General features: G+C 39.3%; 1 pseudogene; it reads left to right on the top strand.

Moving 5' to 3' along the window:
* The first annotated feature begins 1,321 nt into the window (after positions 1-1,321).
* On the top strand, positions 1,322-3,094 carry LOC147458381 (uncharacterized; annotated as a pseudogene).
* Positions 3,095-18,175: the final 15,081 nt, after the last annotated feature.

Here is an 18,175-nt window from a genome sequence, read left to right as displayed (position 1 = left end):
TTCTTTTCATAGAAATGTTGGTAAACTCACACTATGTTGTCGCTATGCAAAGACAGTGTAGTCCTGACTACACTGTTTTTGCATAGGGATGACTTAAGAGCTATTTTGATTTATTTTTTTAAGATGTGTCTTCCTTATGCGAAAATAGTGTAGCCGGACGTATGGCTAACTACACTAATTTCACATAGAGATGACACACGTGTACTATTTTTACATTTTTTGTTAGTGTTCTCTCTATGAAAAAATATAGTAGTCAGACTATACTATTATCACGTAGAGACGACATGAGTGTTTTTGTTTGATATTTTTTGGTAGTGTCCTCTCTATGCAAAAATAGAGTAGTCGGACATTGGTCCGGCTACACTATTTTTGCATAGAGGGGGCACAATCTTCATCTTCTAGATTGTGTACTTTTGAACTTAATAAGAAGGTTAACGTAGTGTGTCAAGGAAAATCAATGTATCTCTATGTCTTTATATATTCATTAGAGATACTTTTAAAACTTTCGTTGAGCTCTCAATGTGAAAATAGTGTAATGTCCGGCTACACTATTTTTGCATAGAGAAGACACGAGTCTTATTTTTGGTGCAATAGTGTTAGAATGTGTCCATTTGAAGTTAATGAAGAGGTATAAGATAGTTTGTTGAATAAAAACTATAGTGACTCTATGTCCATAATTTTTTCTCCTTTTAGGTCTAATCTATAGATATGGCAAGGACCAAAGAAATTGCAAGGAAGGTTCCTAGAGAAAATGTCAAACCAAGAGATGTCAAGGGAACACCAGCTGATTTCAAACCAAGAAACAAAGGTGAGATCTCAAACGGGGACAAAGGTGAGAGATCAAAGGTGTACAAAGGTGAGAGATCACAAGGAGATAAGGGAGGTACATCCTTCACGCAATAGGCCAAAAAGGGAGTTTGTATGAAACTCCCACCTATAAAGAAAAGGAGATTCTCTCAAAAGCTGAGATGCTCGAGGGAGATAAGGAGAGCACAGGAGGCTCTGAAAATTGCAATTCCTAGGCTTCCTTTCCAAAGGGTCTATAGGCAAATAGCAGAGTAGTTTAAGATTGATATGAGATGGACAAGAGCTGCCTTGGTATGTATGTAGGAGGCTACTGAAGACATTTTAATTGATCTCTTGCAAGATGCATACATATGTGCAACCCACTCTCATAGGGTCACACTTATGGACAAGGATATGATTATCATGAGAGATTAAGGTACAAATTCAGCAAAATTCTTGAACCAGTACCTCTTCAAGATGAAAATCCTTCAACATTCTCTACATGTCCCTATCAAGAAAGGCAAAAGAGCCTTGAATGTTGGTTGAGGAGATAATAGAGGATGATGTTATGGAAGATCCCAAAGTTCATAGAGAGGAGCTCAAAACAAATGAACTCAAGGAGATTGAAGCTCAACTCCCTTCATTGCTGAGATGTGTCAATTCCATAGGCTTCTTGGTGACTACTTTCTTAGAGGTTGACCTTCCTCAAAGAGCAGATTATATTACCCTGGATGTTGATTGTGTTGAAATCCTCAACGATTGGCAAAGAGAGATCAATGATTGTATTATTCTTTCATCCTTGATGTTTGCTTAACCATCAACATTCTATATGTGTTTTTGTAGATTATTCATTATGAAAAATTGTTTTTTGAATTTCTTTGTAGATTATTGATGCATGAATATAAGTTAGATGTCCAACAGAAAGTGGACATGGTTGACCCAACCATCTCTCACTATTTGAGAATTAATTTTGACATAAGGAACTAGCTATCCAATATAGATTTTGGAACTTGTGAACTCCTTCTCTTCCCCTACCATGACAGGTATGTTCTAGTGCAACCCTATCACATTTTCAAATTTTCATCTTGGAAGCTTTTGACAATGTCCAATGATCTTGCCATAGCTCTCACTAGAGCCTTATAGCAATTGATAGCAATGATAAAACATTTTTCATATTGAGCTCTCTTGAGGGCCACTATGGAATGGATAGGTTGTAAGTGTAACTGTCCAATACTTTACCCAGTCCTGCCACTTTCAATTATTTTGTAACAATGCTTTGGATCTTTCTAAATAGGGCGACCTCAAGACTGATAGAAACAATTGAGCAATTTCCTCCTATCACAAAGCTCATGATGACATGAAAATTTTAAATGTGAAGGTATGGTTCTGTTAGGTTGTAAGTAGTTTGAGTTTAAAATTGTGTATTTATTTTCCCCCTTCTGTTTGTGTAGCCACCATTACAAGAGGAGGCTTTCTCATGTGGATGGAGAGTGATAACAAATGCAAAGCTAGTGGTTGACTATACATACTGCAACCCAAAAAAGACTATTAGGGTAAGCATTGTTGGAATTAGGGTTGCATGGAAACACACACAGCTTGGAGAAGACGAAGAGTGTTTTACTTAGCGTGTAATAGAAAGATAGATAGCCCTAGAATTATGGGTGTATATACAATGCACGGGGGAAAAAACCTCCTAGTGAGGGAAAAATGCCCCGGCGGTCCTAAGTGTGTTCACACACATCACTACCACATGTATATGGTAACAAGAATTTGATAATATAAATAGGGAAAGATATTGCTATTACGATAAGCTAACACACTAATCTTTCTTAAATTTCTAGATTAATAGGAATTGCTACACTGACAACTATGATTTGTGGGTAAGGTGCCCAAATAGCACTACCCACAGCACCCAAGCCCCCAAAGGGCCAAAGAAGCCAAAGGAAGAGGCCAGACACCACAGAGGTCAAGGGGATCCACTCAAAAGAGCAAAGGTAGAGGTTCTAAAAGAAGAGAAGCCAAACAAGGAAGACAAGCCGAAAGAGGTTCCAAAGAAGGAAAAGAAGCCTATTGCCCCCAAAAAATCACAAACACATGCCAAAGAGTAGCAAAAGAGTCCCAAGGAGGAAACACCTAACGAAACATACCTAAGGAGGAGTAGAAGAATCCCAATGAGACAGAGCCTAAGGACTCAGGCAAGCAGACAAGAGAAGAGCCCAAAACACCAAGGAAGAGCCCAAGGAAAACAGAGGAAGCTAGCACAAGAAAGAGTCCTACAACTCCCAAAACCCCCAAAAGTGTTTTGTGAAGCAAAATTTTGTAAATAGCAAAGTAGTATATATTCTACCTGACATACTCTATACATACTATCTACTTGAGAACATCTTGTAAAGAGAAAAAATTACATGCTCATTTTTTTTGTAAAGAGAAAACATTACAAATTCTCTCCTTGAGAGTATGATGTAAATTTTATAACTTTCACTAGCTCCATTTCTCGTGTAGCTCCCAATAAAGTCTTTCAATTTTTGTTGCAATTGTGACATTTGACTCTACATGTTTTCATAGTCCAATTGTGTCGAAAGCAAAATGTCAAGGCCAATCCATAATCCATGCCATCCTCCAAACCTACCCCAAAAGGGCCTAGGAAATCTACCAGCCATGATGGGAGTTCTTTCAAGTATGTGAAGATAGCGAATACCGGCTTAGGGTCTTCCTTCTCTTTCACCTCCTCCTTATCTTCATTCTCTTTCACCTCTTCCTTATCATGGTCTTTTCTCTTCTCCTTCTTGCTCATGGGAAATGAGGAAGAGGAGCCAGAAGCCTTACCCATATCTCTTGACCTATTGCTCACAGAAAGAGGAAGAGGAGAAAGGGTGACAAACCTAAACCAGGTTGGTCTATTTATAGTGTTGTGAAGGCATACGATATTGATGACATTGACATCAAACAATACATCTAAACAATAAAAAACAAATAAGATATAAAACAAAACATCTAATCAAACAAGATAAGATATCTGAACCAAAATGTCATTTGTCATTGATATGGAAATGTACAAAATGTCATTCTGCTACAAGAAGAGACAACCACATTTATACAAAATTCCAGTTTGATACAATTTTCATAGGCTTTAACAAGCTTTAGCTTGGAAGAAGATGTAATATTCCTTCTGGCACTTCTTGGCATAAAAATTTCTTCTCAATCCTCCTTGAGACCTACAATCCATATTGAAAAATAGGGAAAGTAAGAATAGGTCACACAAAAATTTCTCCATGAGAAAATAAAATATTGTCTACATACCTTCTTTCCAGCTATCTAAAAAGCAAAAGTTAAAGGTAAACCTATCTCCTCATTGTGTAAGTCATGTCTCACTTGGTACAATGAGCACTTGGTTTTTATCTTCAATGTTGCCAACCCCCCCCCCCCCCCCCCCCCCCCCCCCCCCCCCCCCCCCCCCCCCCCCACACACACACACCCACCCACCCACCCACATGATACCATCGACTAAAAAAAAAAGAAATAATGAAGTTTTGGATGGATCCAGATAGCACTTTGCAAAGGATGCATTCATTGTTTTTTGACTCCAACCCTCATCCAAAAATTCTAACACATCTTCATTGTTTACTCTTAATGGATCCAGATAGGACTTTGCAAAGGATGCATTCATTGTTTTTTGACTCCAACCCTCATCCAAAAATTCTAACACATCTTCATTGTCTAAGCACTTAATTGACATCATTCAGATCAAGCTTTGCACAAAGAAATCCACAAAGACAATGATGGGCATAAACATTGAAACTCTGCTCAACTTGCTTGCAATGTTGGCCTTTAGAAAAATTTGGATCTCTTAAAAGGTCTTGCACCTATATCTTTCACTTGTTATTGAGCTTGGCAATGGTCACTCTCCACTTGTGAAACTAGGCAGTGCAACGTTGGTGACAGTGTCCAACCCTTCATATATTTTGGTGGGACATAAAAATGATCATAAAAGAATGTCCCTTTTCTACCAGAGAACTATGTGTTTTCCTTTTGTAAATCTCTTCACCAATGGATCCATGCCAGACATCTAAAATATCTATTACACACTCCACTGCTTTCCATTCCTCTATGCTTGAGGGATACAAGTCTATAATGAGCATAGTAGATAACCAAAAATCGAAATTATAACAATTATGTAGAGAACCACAAACTAAAATTATAACAATTTATTGTGTACATATGAACAACAAGAAGATAACCAACCACAAACAAGAAGAGAAGTGTGAAACATGTACAGGTAGCTATGTGCAAAGGAGGATTTGAGATTTTGGATTGTAGGTAAAGCCCCTTGTGCATGTAAACATTCTATACCAAAATCTCTTTCACTATCTTCTTGGCTCCAACAAGCTGGAATTCTTTCACTCTCCCTTTCCAGCATGACAAGAATGGGTTCTTGGATTAGTCTTTTCTTCTCCTTCTCTGTTGCATTATAATCCAACTATCCTTGTTGATGTGTCATAAGTGGTGATAGATTTAATGTATGTGCTAGGGCGTTTGGATCAGGGCTTAAGGATAATAGGATGCAAAGCAGCTAAGGGCGAAGAGAGGATAGGAGGTGAAACAAAGAAGGGTGGGAAAAAGAGGGAAGAAAAGACCGTGAGAAGATTCATAAAAAGGCACATGTACTTGAGAGTTACCTCAGATTGTGGCTCAAAGAAAAATTATTTTAGAAAATAAAATGTAATTTTGAAAAAGAAGATTCCGTAATGGAAGCCCTCCCTTCATTGATTTAGAGTGCTCTCTCTTTTACCGTTAAAAGGCAAAAAAGAGACCTCAAACTTCCCCTAATGCAAGACATGTATCTTTCCAAAAAAGAGAAGTCTATGTCAAAAGATGATATTAAGAGTGTTGCATCTAGTGCATATTCTCAGTTCTCCCTAGGTATGCAACTGGCACTAGTGTCGTTTAGTTGCATTTCACTTTTCCTTTTTAGAGCACATACTTGCTATTTGAGGAATTTTTTAGTTTTGGTAGTGCTTAACAATGCTTTAGAAAGAGTTATGCTGATGCTTAACAATGCTCCAATACTATTTGACAATGCTCAAAATGCTTTACATGGCTCATAAGTGCTCTTATGAAAATTAGTAAGATGCTTACCACTATTTGTGAGTACACTATTGTGCCTCAAAAGCATTAAAAAAGCACACTTAAATTTCTTTGCATGTCTTGGAGAGCTTTCAATCCTCATAGGTACTTCAAATCACGAAAGCTCTAAACAATGCCTATCAATTTTTACAGGGGCTTTAAATTGATTTATAATGCTCAAATGATCTCCAGTGCACCTCAAAAGCACTTAAAGTTCTTTCCACATTTCTAAAGTAACTTACAATGATTTGAAGTTCTTTGTAGTGCTTTCTGTTGCTCTAGAGTCCTTAGCTCTACTTGTAAACACATAATGGTGCTTCTAGGTTCCCTGAGATGGTGGTTTTAATTGCTTTCAAGTGCTCTTCTCACAAGCACTTGAAATATAAGTAAAAAATATTTGTAGTGTTTTAAAGTGTTATATCTTCCTTTCAAAAGCACTCTACTGAGTTTAAAGTCTTTGTTAGCTAGTCTAAAGGTCCCCTAGATTAATCGTGTTCAGTATGCAAGAGTCCAATGTTGCATGTTTCATAGCATACAAACTTGCATACACTTTCTTGTTTAGAAGGCCTTCCAAGAACAAAGAGATAGGTCTCTCCTCTAGAATTTCTTTAAAAAAAATCTTGTGATATATCGTCCCGCTCTACTTGCACAATCTCTCATTTCTATTTGAAACTGTAAATGTGTGCCACTGTGTTATGTTTAATCCCAATTTTTGAAAGGGAGGCTACAAAACTTCTAGCAAGAGTTTGAAGATTTGTGATACCTCCCATAGTTAAAGTCTTTACTTCCCCAAAACCCTCAACTGTGTGTGAAAATTGTACTCACTCACAACACTCGGTTAAGACTTCTAGATGACCATATGGATACCCAATCCCACTGTACTTCTTCACTCGTTTGTGAAATCAACAAGTCTAGCTCTCCTTGTATGGTCCACTCCAACTCTTCTGAGTAGTTCCTATTCCTAGATCCTAGAACAAAGTATTATGAAGTTGTGACTTCCTTGTCCCTCTGTTGTTCTGATAGCCACCTTTTTTATTCCATTTGGAGTTATTTTTCCCTCTAATTATCCAATACTTTGGGATAACATTCCCACTCTTGTCAAGTTTTGCATGATTTGGAGTAGATCCCTTGTCATTGTTCATGATCCTAAACGATTGTTCAGCTGTTTGGATCTACTTTTCTTTTTTTTGGAATCCAATGTTTAACCAAGCATCCCTTATAGGTGGTTTGTTCAATTTTCAACATTGTCATCATAATGAAGCTTTTTCTGCATTTATATTGGAACCTATAGTGTGGTAACACGTGGAAACTCCTCTTGTTTGAAGACATAGATAACCTTGTTGTCTTAGAGGGTGTTTGGTTTGGGATGTGTTTCCACAATAGTTTGGTTGATTCCATTTGCTCCCAATATTAAACCCCTATGCTTGCATTGTCCATTTTAGTTCTTCACATTATTATCGAGTTTGCTAAGATATACCCATCAAGTTTCAATTAAGGAGGTTTCACGAGTACTTCCTCCATATTGCTACAACTTGTCCCCATTCGTCCACAATATGAGGATCCTTGATCTTAAGGTACCTATTCCCTTCTCAGCCCATATAAAGTCCCCCTGCAAGTTTCTAAGACCTTCATCAACAAACACTATGTCATGATCATCAAGCTTGACACAATAATCCTCCATATAGGTTCAATATAGATATGAACCCCATGCCCATATTGCATATGGTGCGTGAGCGTGAAGTTAAACCTCAAACTAGAGTCTTTGACGGCTTGAGATTGAGAGAATATTGGGGCCATTTCAAAGCTAGAATCAGAATAAGTGTCGAGAAGGAGAAAGCCTATATACTCATTGACACTCTCTTCCGTGGATTACTCTCTGAATCCTTACTTGGTGCCCAATGTCCCAATACCCTACCATATCTAAATTCTATCAACCTATCAAAAGGATATGTAGTTACTTCTAACCTGCTTATAGTGTTTACCTCCTGTTTGTTGGATCAACTCTTGATACTTTCCTAGGATCAAAATGGAATGCAAAGCTTCCTTCATGCTTCTTCAATTCCTCTATTATCTTTTGATGTTCTCCTTCTTGTTGGTGGAAAAACCTAAAATATACCAATTTATTCAATAGTCATTGAACTTCACTTGCAAATTATGCTTAAGTGTAAATTTTTTTCAAAGAATTTGACAAAAGATTGGCTTATGCAGTTCCTAGCTTTCTAGACACCTTTGACTAGAAAACTTGCACTTAGAAATCTTTTGATAATTTATTTTATGCAAGACTTCACCAAATGCTTGTTCTAGACTAGGACTAAATGTGGTTTGAATATCTTATCACTTGGTGCTTGCTAAGGGATCACAATCCATGTAAAACAACCAATTCATCATCTTATTATACCAGCTTGTAGGCCTTGTTGTGGACAATGTCCCTATCAATTTCAATTTTAGAAATTTGGAAGTGTCTTACTTGTGAAACCCAAGTTCTCAATGTTAGGGTTCATGCCAACTGGTCAAACACCCATCACACTGATCGTACTAGACTTATCTATTCTTTGGTAATATAAAACAATAAGGAGTGGTGAGGGGTTAATCTTCATGCTAAGATGCACCCACATCCTATGTTCTCCCTCTCTGCATACGCATTGCATTTGTACACCCTTCAGGATGGATTTGAATTCTAGTTGGCTGCTACAACTTCTTCATCATCCCGGAAGTATTTCTAGCAAGCATCCTAGAGGGGAAAACCAATCAGGCAAGAACTTAAAGGCTTTGCACACTAAAATGGGGGAGAGTATGTCTCCACTATGTTTAAGGACTTCTATAAAGCACAAGCCGTTAGAAGGCAGTTTACTACACCGTACACCGTTGAACTATAAGATTCCACAGGAGATGTGAACAGGCAAGAAGGGCCTAATTATGACAAATTAACATGTGTTTGGGTGTGAGTTGTTCTCATGTGTGCCTCAAGAGTTAGACCCAAGCCACACAAATGCATCTTCATTGGCTATGGTGAAAATGGAGATATGGGTTTTTGTCTCTGGTACCCAGAATCTTGGAGAGTTAGTCGCAGCTCACAAGTGATCTCTAATGAATCAAAGATACATAAATATCCCGTGAAAGAGGTTGAGTATTGCAAAGTGAGATTTGAGGACGTAGACTCAAGTCCAGTTATGCAAACATCTCATTCTACTAGCAATGTACCTACTACTAGTAGAGAGAGCTAGTGATGCTCCTGAAAGAGCAGAATCCATTAGTCAGGCAGTCCGAAGAGGTATACATGTATCGCATGTCCCTGAGAAATTTCATCCAAGATTAGACTATCTGTTGGTCATTGACTACTACAGAGAGCCTACTTGCTACCAAGAGGCTATTGATATGGAAGATAACGTGAAGTGGGGGTAGATAATGCACTCTGAGTATGACTAAATTATAGAAACTGAGACTTGGAAGCTGACAGAGTTTCAAGAGGGAATACAAGACTTGCCTTGCAAATGGGTGTACAAGAAAAGGTACACGATAGAGGATCCCGAACCTAACTACAAGGCTAGATTGGTTGCGAAGGGTTTCAAGCAAAAGAAAGGCATGGGTTTTGATGAATTTTTTTCTCCAATGGTCAAGATGAGTACATTGCATCTTGTGCTTGGACTAGTAGCCACTAAGAACATGGAATTGTTCTAGATCAATGTGAAGACATTTCTTCATGGGGATCTCGATTCGGATGTCTACATGAAACATCCAGAGGGTGGTTTTGAAGTCAAACCTAAGAAGCCTACAAGATTAGAAATGGTGTGTAGATTGTGTACGGCATTGTATGGCCTAAAACAAGGCTCAAGACAAGTGGTACATGCATGCAGTCGTCCCAAGGGTATGAAAGGAGTCAAGAAAATCACTACTTGTATACCAAAAAGTTGAATGATGGTTTTCTTATCATCTTGATACTTTGTGTCAATGATATGCTCATTGCCGGGAAGTCTAAAGACGAGAATGCCATCTTGAAGAAGTCACTTAGCACACAGTTTGCTATGAAGGATTTGGGAGATGCAAGTCACTTTCTTGCTATGCATATTAAGAGGAATAAGAAACGTGGAATGTTGGAGTTGTCTTAGGAAATGTATATAAAAGGTCTTGAAACATTTCAATAGGTAGAGGTGGAACCTTCATTTAGTACCCAGTGCAAGCATATGCAAAAGTTAGCAAGAATGATGCTCCCAAATCTGATGTTGAGAAACCAAAAATGACCAAGGTTCCATACCCTTCAACAATTGATAGTCATATGTATGCCATGGTAGCCACAAGACCAAACACTATTTTTGTAGTGGGAGTGGTTAGAAGATTTATGGAAAAGCATGGCAGAAAAGCACTGGGAAGCCGTGAAGCACATCTTGAGATATCTAAAAGGTATGGTAGACAATTGTTCATGCTTTGGAAATAGTGAAGCATCCATTGTGGGTTACACAGATGCAGAATATGCCGGTTGTGTTAGTTGTCAAAGATCCACGTCTAGCTATGTATTCCTATTTGCTAAAGCATTTGTCGTCATGGAGATCATGTCTCCATGATTGTACCTCATCTTCCACCACACAAGAAACATATGTGGCAGTTTTTGATGCTCGCAACAAGGAATCTATGTGGTTACCTCACATAGTGGGATACCTTGGTATTACTTAAGACTCAAGTGCTACCTTGTGATTGTCAGAGTGTAATTGCAACATCAAAGAACCCCGTGTTTTACTCCAAGTCAAAACACATAGAAGTTCCTTATCATGTAATACCTTACGTATTGGCTAGAAAGTGCAATGAGCTAGTCAAGGTTCATATGGATGACAACATTCTGGAATCTTTGACGAAGAGACTACCCTCAACGCATTTCACACATTGCATGGAGCTGATGGGTGTAGGGTGAAGCCACAAGATTTCTTCACAATTGTATAGGTTGTACATACATAGGCCACTTGGGCCACATTGGCCTTCAAGTGGGATATTTTTAGGGCCCTTCAAACCAACTGGCCAAACACCCATCACACTGATTGTACTAAGTTTATCTATTATTTAGCTATTAAAGAGGAATAAGGAGTGGTGAGGGGTTAAACCTCACATTGGGATCCACCCACATCCTATGTTCTCTCTCTATCTCTCCTTCTTTGTCTACACACGCACCACATTTACTCACCCTTCACTCAAGTCTCTTCTATACTTCACATTTATTACAACTGTTTTTTTGGTTGATCTGTAATAAAAGAGTTTTTCAAATCCAAAATGGTTGTAAGATTGAGGTCCTTAGGCCTAGAAGGAGCTATGATGAAAAGGATCTTGTCATATGATTAAGTGAAAAGGATTATGTCCTACGTTCTTGTGCATATGATGTGTGTGGATCACAATCCATACATATTCACATATTGACATGAGACTTCACACACTGAATCCCCTACCTATTCCAAGTACAGAGGTATCAATTGTGTGCATTTGGTGCCCAAATGTTCTCCTATACCTTAATTTTCCCAAATCAATCCCAAATTTTGTTTTTTAGCTTAAACTTTGCCCCAAAATTGACTTAAATTCCGAATTCCTTACTTGTGAGATTTTTTTTGCATGTGTCAACTATTTCCCCTTTCAATTCAATTTTCCATTTTAAATCCCTAAAATTTGCCCAAATTGTAGATGTGATAGTTTTGCAGAGTTTGTGATGTTTTTATGCTTAACCTTGAGGTATGAATGGTCCAAGGTTCTAGGATTAGATGCCGTGAAAATTTTTGTAGAGTTTGTGATGTTTCTAATCTTTTGGTTAACCTTTTGACGTATGAATGGTCTAAGGTTCTAGGATTAGATGCCATGAACTTTTTTTGCAATCACTTGGCTACTGATCATGGATCGCCATCCATGCAGCTGTCCCTTTTTGCTCCAATCTTATAAAAATAATTTTGGATGGTCTCTAGACACTCTTTTCAATTTTTGTAAACTTCTTTAATCCCCAATTTCTACTAATTCATTGTTTTGAGGCTATGGAAATTATGGTAAAGTATAACCATGATAAGTTTTTTGATTCCACTTTTGAAGCTGGAAAGTGATAGTTTTCCCTACTCTTAATGATGCAAAAATAAAAGTACTAAAAAATGAAGGGAAAAGGAAGAGTAGAGTTGGAGAGAGAGAGAGAGAGAGAGAGAGAGAGAGAGAGAGAGAGAGAGAGAGAGAGAGAGAGAGAGAGAGAGAGAGAGAGAGAGAGAGAGAGAGAGAGAGAGAGAGAGAGAACAAGACACACATATATGGTGAGGGAGAGCTAGTCCTCTTCTTTATAGTAGCACACGATAGCGCATTCATTTGTGTGTGGTTCATAAATTGTATATCTATACGATTGAAGGTTAGCGGACATAAGTTAGTGATGGGCAAAGGGCAATAAACATTCTCCCACTTGATGGCCAATGTGGGAGGACGTAAAACTATACAGCATGTATGGTTAGTGGATTACTACATCTTCACTTGATGCCCATCAATTGACAACAGTGTTGACATTGGTTGTTGTAGAGATACTTAATGAGTGCATCCACTATGTTCTCTTATGTATGTATCTTCACCAAGTCAAGATTCTTGTTTTCTAGGCAATCACGAACTGAAGTGATTACGCACATCAATGTGTTTTGTCCTTGCATGCAACATTGGATTCTTACCCAAGGCAATAGCACTCTGACTGTCAAAATGAAGGACTGGTATCTTTTGCTCTAGTCCAAGATTTCCCACTAGATGAGTAAGCCATATAGCTTCTTTGCATGCTTCACTCAAAGTGACATACTCTGCCTCTATAGTGGAAATTGATGTACATTCTTGAAGAGCGGATCTCCAAGAAATAGGACAACCAAAAAAAGTGTAGATCCAACTAGCCATTGATTTATGATTTTCAACATACCCTACATAATGACTATCAACCTATCTCCTAAAGGATAACTCTCCATGACAAAAGCATATCCATCTATTCATTGTGCACTCAAGTGTCAGAATATTGAATTGACAGCATCCCAATGCTTTGTTTTGGCTTTGGACATATACTTGTTGACAACTCCCATTGCATATGCAATGTCTTGTAGACACCATGGCATACATGAGATAGCCACAAGCTGAAACATAAGGAACCTTAGCCATCCCATCTTTTTCCTCATCAAATTTGAGACAATCAATTTTGTTGAGTTTCAAATAGGCAGGCAATGGAAATGACTTCCCCTTCTACATATTGAAATGCTCAAGCACTTTTTTCACATACTCTTCATGAGACACACATAAAAATTTGGGACAATCAATTTTGCCAAGTTTCAAATAGGCAGGCAATGGAAATGACTTCTCCTTCTACATATTGAAACGCTCAATCACTTTTTTCACATACTCTTCATGAGACATGCATAAAAATCTATTATTACAATTGCAAGTAATGTGAGCATACCCAAAACATGTTTGGCATCACCCAAACATTTCATGTCAAACTCACTATGTAGCTTCTGCTTTAGGTCAGCCACATCCTTTTTAGAATGACCAGCAACAAGCATGTCATCCATATAAATAATAAGCACAATTTAGTTGTCCATTCTACATTTTTTTCACACAAAGACATGGATCCTTAGTACTATGTGTAATCCTTGGGATCACATAAAAGTATCAAAATTATGATACCATAGCTTGGATGCTTGCTTTAGACCATAAATAATTTTCTTTAGTCTGCACACCAAATGTTCCTTGCCTTTTTGCACAAACACTTCATGTTGCTGCATATAAATATCCTCATATAAGTTGTTATTACATCCATTTGAACTAGCTCCAGATCCTCTCTAGCAACTAATCTAAGCAAGAATCTCAATGTCACCATGTTGACCACTAGAGAAAATATTTCCTCAGATTCTATGCCGAACACTTGCTTGAATCCCCTAGCCATTAACAGAGCTTTGTGTTTTCCACTATTGAATGCAAACTTCTATTTGTAGACCCGTTTAAAGGTCAATTCTTTCTTAACTTTTGGAAATGGAACTAAATCCCAAGTTTTGTTCTTTTCGATGCTAGAAAACTTGCTTTTCATCGTAAATTTTGATTAGCACGAGTTTGGTACCAAACCAGGACACTTAAGTGTCCTTTTTTAACAAATTTAGATTAAATGTGTCATAATAACTAATATCTAGTTCTCCTAAATGATTTTCTCATGTTACACTGATCATTTAATATGGGGAAGTACCGGGGGAGTAAACGCTAGAATATTGGTTAGGCTGGTAGACCTGCCATAGTAGGGATCCAAAGGGGGGTCCATCTGCAAAAGAGAAATGTGCAACAATGGGCTTCAAAGACCCTAAGGTTCAGCCCATTAAGACTTCCAAAATGGTAAGGTTCCAAATTCAAAGGTAATGTTCAATGGTCAAACTCCATGTAAAATTGGATGCTTATGTGAAGACCATAAAGTCTTCACATATCCCTAGATAGGAGGGGGTGAGCCTTTCTTGTAGGGTATGAGAGAGAAACACACACACACACACACACACACACACACACACACACACACACACACACACACACACACACACACTCTAGCAAGCTCCCCTTACACAAAGGGAATAGGGGACACATGTCAGCTCCCTAGCCTAATTGCCCCCAAGGCGCATTCAAATCCTATTGGATGGCCATAGATGTGGACCAATGAGAATTAGGCTAGAATAAACCTAGTTTCATTCATTTAAAAACACTTGATAAAAGAACCAATAGAAATTAAGCTATTGGATAGTCTCCCAAGGGGTCCATCAGTAGCCCAATGGCTTGCCTGATTCCTCTTGGTCAGAAGACTAAGGGGTCCAATGAGAGTTTATTTCATTATTTAAATACCTAAAGCTCTCACAAAATGGGAAAGGGGGACACATGTCACAAGGTATCACTTATGCTTATTATTTATCATTGGCTAAGCTTTGCAAGGTCCAATGGGATGCCAGCATGAGTAAAAATCAAGAGGGGTCGACCAAGAGAGAGAGGGGGCTGATTTTGGGAAGGTATTATCACACACACACACACACACTCACACAAGCTCATGTGTGAAGTAAAGAAGACTATCTCTCCTTCTCAAGCTTTAATGGAAAGCTCATCTACTCCAAGCTTGTGAGAAGGGAGGCCTACACCAACAACTCTTGGCTTTGTGATGCAAATCCAACCAAGAGCCAAGCTCCAATGCATGCTCATCTCCTCTACCATGCTAATTACTAAGCTATGCTAAGCTATTTTGAGTGATTATGTGAAGAGATATACTTCTTTCTCGTCGTAAGAATACTCCTTCTTCCTCTCAATCTACTCTCATACCCTGCTAGCTCTCACCATCTTCGAAGGTGTGTGAGGTCTTGTGTCTGAGACCGTGAGGGAATTGATGTTGTGTTTTATAAGTGTGAGCATGGTGCTTGAAGCTTCCATCTTCATTGCACTAGCAAGTTATTGAAGGAACACAAAGTATTGTATTGTTCCTCTTTTCTTCCTCAAGAAGGGAGGTCCTCAAGCTAGCTATAAATAATTGGTATTGTTAATTGCAATTAAGTAAGTAGAATAGGGGTTTTTCAGCCTTGTAGTGTGTCTGCTTCGTGCAGATAAGGGGGCATCACCGTCAAGAGCTATGGTCTTAATAGTGGAGTCCTATGGGGCTTGCCCGCTAGCAACGTCACAACACCGGCCTATTAACAATGTCCAACCAACCCTCTGCTTCAATCTCGGTAGAACTCGTGGCTCGACGTCTGTTTTGCAACTTGCTGCAGGAAGCCCTTCGACATAGCTCTCTTTCCCACCACTTATAGCCGGAATCCCTTCAACAATGTTTCTCCTTCGGCTATGGTAAACCTTTCACCTTAACTCAACCTGATGGGTCTATTCCCCTCTCACCTAAAGTCACCCTATGCCAATAAAGTTTCAATTCCTCTACCTTAGCCGGAGGACCTAGCCTGATTCGGGGTAAACTTGCATTGTATAGTTTGGTCTGCTGCACGCAACACTTTGCACCCTTTCTCATTTTGGCCCACATTTCTTGACCTAACCCACTTCATCAACAAGACACTTTATCACTTACCCTACCATGGATAACCTTAATACTCGGCAATTACCACCAACAATCCGCACTTTGGATTCGGCTTCAACCGGCTTGGCGGCACCCCCCACACCCCCACTCCCCAGTTTTGTCTCAGCCACCATAGTTCTTTTGGCTGAAACCGCATCCACCCTTGTGCCTCCGACGCACACACCCACCGGTAACACCGTCGCATTGCCGGACAACCCGAATGCTTTGGATCATTATGAGCATATCATGGAGGGATTGGAAAAAGTCCTCAAGGATTTTTTTGACTTCTCCTCGGTGCTTGCCAAAAATGACCTAACCGACAACCGCTTTAATTTAGCTTCATCCTCCACCATCGACACACCTCTTGTTTTCGGAAAGACAAAGGTTCCCTCTTCAATTTACCCCTCCACCAATTTGGCAATGCTACCACAACTCAAGAAGCCAGAGGATTTTGAGGTGATTCTCTCCAATTCTATTTTGGAATTCAAGAAGCTACACGGAAAATTAAAAAGAGCTAAAAGTTTCTTGGCACATCTCAATGAGAGTTACTCCGTGACCAAAAAGCTCCCAATAGCCTTTGTATCAAACCTTTCAAGCTTACCATTGATGATTCCCAATCCCAGGCTCTTCTCAATGCCAAGCTCACTTCACTCTACGTTTCCAACTTGATTCTACACAAGCTCTCATCCAAGCACAAACTCTACTCATAAAAAACCTCCAATCTTATCTTGATGGCTACCACGCACTCGTTAAAGAACGCCTCAATGATCTTAATAATAGGCTTCTCTTGATTTCCATTCCACTATTGTCAAAACATGATTGGATTCTTAAGCTTAAAGAATGGAAAACCTCTTCTCTCAACCTCTTCCTCTTTGAAATCCAAACCTACATCTTGAATGCCCATCTAACCTCTACCAAAGAGGAAGACGCCATACTTGCACGCAAAAGATCTATCAATGCATTGGAAGAGGAAGTCATTTCCCTTCCCAAAGAACAAACTATAAAAGAACTCGTGGAGCAAGTTGTGGTGGATCACTTAGGTTCAAGTAACACCAAGGGGCACTTAAATGCAACTCACACTAAACCACGTTTCCCCCCCTCCTCTTCCCCAAGTAAACCCTGTCCCCATCCCAAAAAACCCTTCCTTTCCCCACAAAGAACCTTCAACCCCCCTTCCAAAAAACCCTTCCAATCCCCTAGAACATCTACCTACCCTCAACCTTCTCCATTGGAGCCTCAACCTATAGCTCCTAAACCATCTCAAGGCCCAACCAATAAACGAACTTTAGAATCTCCCCACCAAGCATCACCTCCCATTATGTAAAAAAATACCACCACACCTACCACTACAATTACCTTCGAATCCGATCTACCCTCTTAAACCCATTAACCCCCCTCCCCCTACCATCTCCCACCCCAACATTTCTTCTCTTGCTTCCTCTTCCCACAAGATTTTTTTTTTTCAAAAGAACACCTCCCACTACAATGCAAAGCACTCGGGAAAAGAAAGAGGGAGGAGGGATTAGGGCTTAAGCACCCCACTACATGGGTGCATCTTTCCTTCTCCAAGCCCCCCCTCCTCCCGCATCTTTGGATCTCCAACACCGCTGCTGCATCACCGCTTGACAAAGGTTACCGCGAGCTCCCAACCCGCAAAGGACGATTGAGAAGAAAGTATTGGCTACCCCTTGTAAATACTCAACACTACAAGCTTCTCCTTTTTGCTAAGCTCAAAGCCTTATCTTTGGAGCTCGGTGTTTCCAACTTTAAGGTGCATAAAATTTCTAAAACACTCTCCCTCCCTGAAAAGTGATGCTTAGCTTTAGGTTTAAAATACATCCCCCCCCCTTTCAAACCCTTCATCTGCATCTCTTCTTAACGTTCATACCAACATGGCAAGAAATTTCGAACTAAAGTTTTTTTCCAGGAATCATCCAACTCTATCACCCTCTCCTTTCAAGATACCAAATCCCCTTTGGAAGCCGCCCTTGCAAAATCCCACTTTCAACCAAATCTTACTCACTAACCATATTAACCTTAACCTTATTTTGAACTCTAATTTCTTCCCACCCTCTAAATCTACCTATTTTGTCACTCAAGCCCTAGCTAGCCTCAAAACGGATCCTTCCATTATCATAAAACCTGCTGACAATAACTTAGGCTTGGCCATACTTCCTTTGGATTGGTACGAAAGTAACGCCCTCACTCACCTCAATG

The sequence above is a fragment of the Adiantum capillus-veneris genome, chromosome 5, assembly GCF_014529385.1.
Source record: "Adiantum capillus-veneris isolate H3 chromosome 5, ASM1452938v2, whole genome shotgun sequence".
Classification (NCBI taxonomy): domain Eukaryota; kingdom Viridiplantae; phylum Streptophyta; class Polypodiopsida; order Polypodiales; family Pteridaceae; genus Adiantum; species Adiantum capillus-veneris.
The sequence above is the reverse complement of the archived record's forward strand: the minus strand, read 5'-3'. Positions and strand labels throughout refer to the sequence as shown.